This window comes from Denticeps clupeoides, chromosome 18 (genome assembly GCF_900700375.1).
Source record: "Denticeps clupeoides chromosome 18, fDenClu1.1, whole genome shotgun sequence".
Taxonomy (NCBI): domain Eukaryota; kingdom Metazoa; phylum Chordata; class Actinopteri; order Clupeiformes; family Denticipitidae; genus Denticeps; species Denticeps clupeoides.
The window spans coordinates 17117082-17127022 of record NC_041724.1 but is presented as its reverse complement, the minus strand read 5'-3'; positions in this window follow the sequence as shown (position 1 = coordinate 17127022).

The following is a 9941-nucleotide window of genomic DNA, read 5'->3' as shown; positions in this document are numbered from 1 at the left end:
ATTGTTCTAATGGAAAATAATTACTGCGGCGTAGTGGAGACGGCAGCTGAAATGAATAGTCAGACAAATCAGAACCTACCTCCTCCAACTTTAATTTGTGGCACAATGCAGAAGACAGTGCATAGTGTACATACTGCACCACATGAAACAATGCAGTCTGAGACACAGCCATAACAATACTTATTTTAAACCTTCTCTGCATTGTGGTAAAATATTTACATTTAGTTACAAACAAAGACAGAATGAAAAGCAACAGATGCTTATTCTGATAAGAACAGAAATTAGAAAAATGAGACAAAAAAAATATATACATCACTCAATAACTGAGCCACTGGAGATGTATGTGAAAGTGTTTTTCTGGTCCCAAGTAAAAGGATAAGGTTGTGTCAAAAGGGCATCAAGCATAAAGATTTAGCCAAAACAAATGTGCAGACAGCCAGACCAGCTGACCCACTGTGGTGACAGCCTACACTTAAATCTAAAATGCAAAATATTAATGCCAAAATTAAAACTGATTAAGCTTGGCCCATTTTACAAAGTTTTTTTTTTATTGTTTTGCTGTTTCAATGCAATAAGAATCTAAAGAACAAAATGGCCTGTGTGAGATTTGTGTGTATTTTCAACAACCGTGTCCAGTATCTGCCTTTGCATTGCACTCAAACCACATTTATTGCTATTTGCATGTAGACAGCTTGTTTTTTCCATAGGATCACATTTTTTATAAACCATGCAGTGCTTTGTTCAGGTGTGATTAGTCGAGGTAATAGGCCTTTTGTGTTTTTAATGAGTCCAATTCCAATGTTATTTGCAACAAGTTCCCCATTGTAATGCCATTTCTCCAGGAAAAGGCAAGTTTGTCAGAGGAGAAAAATGGATGTGGCTGTAAAGAAGGTTGAATGGAGCAAGGTTAAGAGACAAATTTAAATGATCAAATCCTCTGCTTTACTAAGGCACTTAAGATCTCTATTACTGATTTTGGAATTTAATATTTAACACATTTCATTAGTATTATGTAGTAAATTAATCAATCACAGCAAACATTTTAAATAAGTCAAATGCTTCTGAAAATTTACAATCAAGCGCAAATGACCAGTCTTACTAAGCACTGGTCATTGTCTGTATTTGAATAAGGGTTCAGAAGTCCAAATAATATAACAAAAGTTTTGTTTTCCCTTAATCACTAAATGATCCGTGGTATTCCATTCTGACCATGGCATTAACCATAAGCAGGTTCCCATGACAGGCTGGCTTCTCCTGGCTGAAGAATAATTATCTATATCTACATCTACAAATATGAGATCAGCCAGTTGTCACTAGGAACTATTCAATAAAATTGACTATTTACGAACTATGTATAATTACAGGACAACACTGGTGTCTTCATTTAGTAAATCAAATTGTTGTATTAGAAATTGCATGACATACAGTACAGTTCATTATTCCACGTTGATCAAAGGACCACACGTTCTGGAAGAATGTTGTTTATCACCCAGAGAAAATCTGTATTAAAGAGCAACAAAGCCTGGCCCCATTTGTCATCCATGATGGTAAAACCTTTGGGCTTATTTCAATGACAGAGAAGGCTAAGAAACACTTTGACAGTTTTCAGTATAGTCTAGATTCAACCCCAATTAATTCAATGTTCCATGCTACTTAACCCAGATTAATAATTAATTATATGATTTTGAGAATAGGGGATGAATTCTTTTTTCATCGTGGCTTTGTCAGACTTTTCCATTTTTCTTTTCTTTCTCCTTCTAGCTCACAAATCTAGACTGCTTCAATGTCAATATTCAATGTTCTTTACTGTTCACTTGAAGGCTTTAACAAACCCGAACAATTCCTTTCCCTCTTTGATTTTAACATCTCCACATTCTGTTCAAAGTAATAAAAGCATGAAATATGTCCTTATGTGACATCTTTGTATCTTGTTTCTATAGAAATTCTCATTTGATTTGACATCTGCCCACTGTGCTGCCCTAGTTAAGATCTGCCACCAGTAGCTGTCATGTAGCATGTAGAATTTATTATTAGACTTTTCTTGTTCTGCTGTGTCAGCTTTTCATTATTCAGTTTAATTGAATTCAGCGCATGTGAGTGTGAGGAAAGGAGTGTCCAAAAGGTTTTGGTAATCAAACATAAAGCTCAAAGTGGAAGGCACACATGACATGTCCATTTTCTTTCACCAAGTTCATTCTGTTATTTTGATGGTGGGAAAATAACAAACCAATCAGAATGTCAGATGTGTCAACTCAGTTGTAAAAGGCAGCTGTGTGAGATCTGCTGCAGATTGCTATAATGATGGTGTGTTTGCAAGGCAATCCTGATTGTGAATATGGAATGTTTTCCATATTTACATTTACAGCATTTATCAGACGCCCTTATCCAGAGTGCCTTACAATATTAAATTTGAAGGTCTTAGATTATGTTTTTTTTGGCACGTTTAGGTCAAGAAAGGTCACCATGTAAACATCCTTCCAGAGAATATCACGACCACGGGCTGACAGGGGATGTAGTTTATCAATTCCAATCAGAATACCTAATACATTGAGGTGTGGCTATTACATCCCCCAGGGCCTGTTATTGATTCTCTGGTCTGTGATTATACACTTGAACTAGTGATTTAGCCACTATCAGGATGGGGTTTCTTAAAGTCAAAGACCAGTGCCTTGTAAGATGAATGTCCCAAGTACATGGCATCCTGTCTTGCGCAGAGGTTCCCCACCTTTTTGTTCCTCATGACTTTGTCAAGCAGCCATCCATTTGCAATGAAGAGAAGGAAATAAGAAATAAGATCCAAGTAAGATTCTGCTTGGTCTGTAGGAACTTTTTGGAAGCCAAATGTATAAAAGAATTTTCTCTTGTGGGCTGTCTTCACTTTCCTTTTCCTTTGGAAACATGGGGGGTTTTCCCCACAATTTCTGAGTCTTACTTGCTTTTTTCATGTTTCTCCTGGACCAGGCGACCTCTCTGAAGCCTGGTTCCAAGCTTTTCTCTCTCTTCCTCTATCACTTTCTATTTATTTTGGGTTTTCTATAACATTGGTACCATTGGTGCTGTTAATAAATTAAACTGTTCATTCTTGTAACCTCTACTGTGCCATGCCTGGGTGGTAGTGGCCTAGTGGATAACACACTCTATGGGGTTCAAATGGGATAACACAACCTATAAGGTTCAAACCCCACTTACTACCATTGTATCCCTGAGCAAGAGACTTAACCCTAAGTTGCTCCAGGTGGGGACTGTCCCTGTAACTACTGATTGTAAGGGCATCTGATAAGTACTGTAAATGTAAATGTTATGCCTCTTTCATGCCAGGAAACGTCAGATTGGGAGTGTTTTTAATACAGTGCTTGTATAGTTTATTTCTTTACAGCCTCTAATTCTGAATTCAGGTCTCTCATTAAATATGTTCTGACACCTGCATACGAAGAACACATAGTGGAAAAATAATGTAAAATAAATGTAAAATATGTAGTGTGAAAGTTTCTGGTTACTCTTTCTTGCTGCAAGATTCAGCAAGGCCAAAGTAAGACCTTTAAGTTGGTCTGCTGTGGTGAGAAATAGAAAGAATGCTACAATGATTTTAACTTTTTATTTTTTGAGACTCGTAGCCATGTTGACCAGAAAGAAACAACATGGTAAAAACATAAATGGTTTTATGAAGCTCATCCTCAAATCATTTTACTTTCACATCCACTTCAATTACATCTGTCATTGTATACTTCCATTGACTAGTGTAATTATAGATTAGGATAGTTACTGGCTCCTCCTCGAGATGTTTCTTTTACACCATCTTCATGATGTTTTCCATCAATGTCAAAAAGGTCAAGCAGGTCAAAAGGTTAAAAAAAGACAATGTATTTTTCAACTGCAGTCAAGGACTGTGCAGGCTGTAGATTGGTGCCTTTTAAACAGATGAGCAAATTAATTTGACAATGTCACATTTCAGGGATTTTTTTTGTTATTTGAAATATGAAATTACCAAGTTAATGTTCAGATATAGAGAAAATATATGGTTTGAATACTAAAAACCTTATTTTTTACATTTACAGCATTTATCAGACGCCCTTATCCAGAGCGACTTACAATCAGTATTACAGGGACAGTCTCCCTGGAGCAATTTAGGGTTAAGTGTCTTGCTCAGGGACACAATGGTAGTAAGTGGGATTCGAACCCGGGTCTTCTGGTTCATAGGCGAGTGTGTTACCCACTAGGCTACTACCACCTTATTGCTGGCTGGGTGGTCTTTTTTCAGTCACAAAACTACACTGGCACAGGGTGAGAGGGTGAAGAAAGCAACAGCAAAAGAGTAATATGCATTTCAGTTTGAGGTCTGCTTTTCAGTCTGCTGCATGGAATATTTCACTAGTGTGAGTCTGAATCTGAGCCTAAGTTTTCTGAGTTTTCTAAGCCAGAGGGTCCCCCATGGTCTTTGTTCATAACAATGTTATTATTTTAATTATTTTACCAGTTGTTTGCACTCTATAGTTAAGGAGGAAACAAAATCCTTCACATTTTTTATTGCCCAGCTGCCTATGGTTGAAAGCACACAGAGCCCATATGAGGCTGTTTCCTGCTGACCAGGCTTTTCAAACCACATTTTTCATCCCCTCTCATCCATATTTCCACCCACTGCTCAGCATAATGACTCATTCTGCACCTTCCGTGTGGCCTCTGCATCTCGCTGAACAGGAAGCAGGAACGCAAAGAAACTGAGAACGTGTGAGATAAGGGCCTGGTTTGCAGAGATGCAAGGGGATGAGAGAGGTGTTTCATCTTTTTCCTCTCTCTCCATGGATGAACAGCTGAGCCCAATTACAGCACTTGCCAAAGCATAATTTCCCTGCCTGTCACCAACGAAGCCCCAGAGACAGGGACCTCGAGCAAATCTGGTCTCTCATTTCATTGTGTCTAAAACACAGCGGTGAGAAGACACATTGTCAGCCCCTAAATATGCAAAAAGAATTGTATGAGTTTCCCTTAATAGAATAATAGCCACTTCGGTTTCTATTCTCCTTCCATTCCATTCCATTCTCCTTCAGACATGCCAGTCTGTGATTGGAAAGGAGTGTGTTGGCCAAAGAGGAACATCGTGCAAGACTGATTCTCCTCTTTCTAAACCTGTCTATGTGTCTTATCTGGTCACCTGAGTGGAGGGGTGCAACAGGCGCACTGTCCCCATGAGAGATGTGAGGTGAGCGAAGCATGCATCTGTTTTTTTTCCCACCTCATTTGCAGTTTGGGGTCAGAACAGATATGATGAAATCCATATTTAAAATGTTGCTATAATAAAAATGGCCCTGAGGCTGTGACTCTATTTTTTTCTCAGCCATGTAACTCACCCGCCCCTTCTGCTGATGGCCATTAGTGTAGAAAACCTTTTCCATTCGGATTTGCAGCATTTGCATATAAAGGAGCAGTGCGCCATGCACACACATGTCTGTGTATAGCCAGGAATCTGTCTGAGGAGGCGAGGCAGACACCCACACACAATTAATTCATTAAAAGTATGTGATTTAGGCATCTAAAAGCTGTTCACCTTCTAGAAAGTCATTTCAAGTGGCACACTACTTACCTACACACGTTTGCACTCATCATATACTGCTATGTATGCAACATATTACAGTAACATAGTTGCACAAAGATTGTAGGGCATGTTAGAACTAAAGAAAGGCAGGGGAGAGCAGAAATGCCTCATGTCTCCAGCATATTATGACGTTCACTGTGAGATTTCTCTTATATGTGCTGAGAGCTTTCTCCTCTCATAATGAAATGTCTGTCCTCCTAGGGAAGTTGTGTAGACAGGATATGTAGAATGAAAACCAACAGGGAAGTACCCAGGTCCAGACTTCATTAGCAGTGACAGTTCCAACATGGTTTCCAGGGTCACACAGGAGGCGAGACTGGACAAAAACTAGACATCATACTTTTGTCATGTAATTGTACATGATATAAGGTTTGAACTAACAAATTTTTCAATTTACAGACAAAAGAACAAGAAGACAGTCAACCAGAGGAAGACTGGAAAGGTTTATAAAAATTTAAGGAGCAATGGCCAAGCTTAAATCTTCAATGTTCATGTCTGTAATGTGCAACGTCAAGGCACATTGTGTGTTTGTGTGTGTGTGGATGGGTTTAAATAACTGAACATCAACCATTTAACAAGAACACTGTGGAATGTAATGTTCCCTAAAATTTATGCTAAAGACATGCTTATTCAGGGATGTTAGGGTGTTAACTGTTCCCGTAACTAGAATAAAAATATGAAAATGTGGTTACCGTTTCAAAAAAGAAATAAAAAAAGAAGATTTAACGTAGAACAGATTTAATTCCTAGAAGTTACAAGTCTAAGGAGACCAATAACAGGAGTCAAGGAGGTGGCCAACTTTGTGTAAATTTGTGTATTTAGAAACACTATACCCATTTTCTTTTTTGTATTCCAGGTTATTGTGGCTAGAGGGTTCTTCATTACAAATATGGGTCACATAGAAAGAACACATCGAAAATGAGCACTGAAAATGCATATTTCAGTCTGTCTATATATATTTGTTAGACAGAATAACTGCCCATCACAATCTCTTAATGTGCCCCTTACTGCTGTGATGCTACAGATTGATTCCAACCCCTGTGGCTCTTTAATTCTAATTCTGAATGCTGAACCTTCAGGTCCCATGTCTGGAATGAAATACGTATGTAATTTTCCAACACCACTATCACTTCTCATGTTTTAATGCTCCTCATTTTAAGGACCAATTATTGAATCGTATGGTGGCATTGAGTGAGTGAAAATAAGTGTGTTTATGTGTATATATTGAAAAAGAGACATTTGACAGTCTTAATTTAAATTAACTTCATCCAGTTCTCTGCAATTTGTGGCCTCTTATTTTACAATATCCATAAAGTATAACACTTGCAGTATAATTCTTCAGTTTGACTATTTAAGCATAAAATTCTACTTTGGAAATAGTTTTGACAGGTGGGTTGATAGTAAGCTGAATTTTGAGTTCTTGCAGGGGTGACATAAAAAAGATACAGTGGGTCAGAAAGTGTTCAGACCCCCTCACATTTTTAACTCTTTGCTATATTGCAGCCATTAGCTAAAATAATTTTTTTCCTCATTAACACACAGCTCCCCACATTCACAGAAACAAAGGATTGTTGACATTTTTGCAGATTTATTAACAAAGAAAAACTGAAATATCACATGGTCTTAAGAAACTTTTAGACCCTTTAATAATGTTTTAGTAGAAGCATCATTTTGATCTTATGCAGCCCTGAGACTTTTTGGGAAAGATTTTCACACTGGATTTTCACCTTGAATTTATGGATTTGGGGATCCTCTGCCATTCTTCTTTGCATATCCTCTCCACACTGTAAAACATGACTGTGAAATTAACAGTAAAGTGCTGTAAAATACCGACATAAAAAAATGTAGTAGTGTTTGATTAACACTAATATTTACTAAACTACTAAACCAAACAAAACTGTTTATTTTACAGTAAGTAAATGTTAAAATAATTATATTTCTATACTACAAAAAACTACACAATACAGGTAAAATGACATAATCACATTGTTGATCTAATGTATTTTGTACAGAAGAAAACTGTATAATAATTTACAAATAAATATGTTATAATTTACAAGCAAGATTGTATGTAAAATATACATACACGAATCAGCTATAACATTCAAACTGAATAACACAAATTATTTTGAGACCATAATGTGTTGTGAGGTGTATTGGAAGCAGTAAATGAGTCTTGGGGGATGTTCTTTTAACAGAGGCAAGTGGCCAAAGTCTGTAACTTTAATGCCAATCTAAATGTAAAAGTGTGAATTTCAGTATATATTATACATTCCCGCGAAAATGTATACGTTTGAATTTCAAACCAGGTGAGCTCTGTGTTGTCAAGTTACCAAGCTGCAGGTTTCTATCTGTTCTCTGATTGGGCAACGCAATTATCGCGAGCGCAGCCTTCGATGCGAAGTTGCAACGAGTGGAGCTGGATCTACATGAAGACACAGAGAGTCACGTCTATAACACTGGTAAGCTAACGTGTTTTATTCCTGTGAATTTAAAGTATATGACCGATGGTTGTGTGGAAAATACTCTCTTTAATCGTCGATGCATTTAGCAGTCTCATCAGGCCTGTCTAATTAGCTTGAGACTAAAATCTTCCAGTTCGTTTTTTAGTTAACTCCATATTTTGAAGTAATGGTTTTTATTGCATTTTGGCAGAGGTTACAAACTTTAATAATATGGCATAATAATAGACAGGTTGTATAATAACCTGCCGTTTTTGCAGCAAAAAATTAGAGAGTTTGAAGGGTTATGTTTTACTTTGTAGAGTTCATAAAAACGAACCTCATTGTTTTTTCAAATGTGTTGGCTCTGACTGCAAGCAGACATTTTGTACTTATGCAGCTTTTAAAGCTCATTTCTATCGTGTACATAACACACCTACACCTCCCGCTATTGCTGCAGCAGCTGTTACAGAATTCAAATGTGCAATTTCGCTATGTACGCGCCAATTTCACACAGTGAAAGGACTTATATCACACTTAAAAGACCACTTGACATGTCTTTTAAAAGAGTACACGGCCTCTGACATGTCCAGTAAAATGTAAAAATACATTCACTGTGAAATCATTTACTGCTCACATGTACAGGAAACATAAAGCATGTTCATAAATGAGATGTACAGAGAAACTATTGCCTCTACTTCAGCTATTAGTGCATGTAAAGATGCTTCGCAGAGCTCAAATGATACCACAACAAATATAAGCTTTGAAATTACAGAAAATTTCAATGAGACTTTCCTTAGGAATGTATCTTTGTTTTACCTAAAACTGCAAGGGCAGCTTCTTCTTCCAGCTTCAACAATACAGACAGTTGTGGAAGAGATGCAAAATGTGCATGAGTTGGGACAGGATTACACTTTATGTAAACTACGGTCACTTTAAAAAAATTACATGGGTCTAACTGATGATGCTATTGCTAAAATATGTGATTGTGTTAAGGATTCAGATAAATAAATACAATGTTTCCCATGTAAAATGCCCAAAGAGTTTAATTTGTTTCGTCAGACCAACAACTCTTTGTCCCCCTTTTTTTAAAAAAATCTTTTGTTGTTGTTGCTTGTCATTTTTCAGTACGATCCTGCTATTCTTCAGGATGGTTCATGCTGAGTGTGGATTCTAAATATCATACACGACAGCATCCCCTCCTTCATTTCTGCCTTGTGCATGATGTTTGGGAGCTATTATTGTTTTAACATACATTACCCATCAACCTTGGAGTTTCTACAGAGGTATATATTTCAATTGACTTTATCCAACTAATTAAATTTATTAAACTGGAAATAACTGTTGATTTAGGGTTACAGGACATTTTACATTTACATTTACAGCATTTATCAGACGCCCTTATCCAGAGCGACTTACAATCAGTAGTTACAGGGACAGTCCCCCTGGAGCAATTTAGGGTTAAGTGTCTTGCTCAGGGACACAATGGTAGTAAGTGGGATTCGAACCCGGGTCTTCTGGTTCATAGGCGAGTGTGTTACCCACTAGGCTACTACCTCCCGTTGTCATGCCCGTTGTCATGTCATGCTACTTTATTTACTGTTAGTGATTTTACAGTAATGGTTAAATAATACCAACATGTAAAGTTTTTTTGTTGTTAATAAAACTTTTATTTATTTAATGCTGTTGCCTGTGTTTTCATCTTTTTCCAAAGGTGTTTTTTCTCCATCAACCCAGAAAAGGGCATTAAAGTGGAGAAGAAAAGCACATCTCGTCTTCATCTGAACCCTAGAGTCCTTACCTTGATCCAGGAACTTTCAGACCACAAGTGGCGTGATGTCTGAATATGGACTAAAAACAGTAATATTTAAAGCACATGATAAAGTGCCACAGTCACAAGAGTTTTTTTT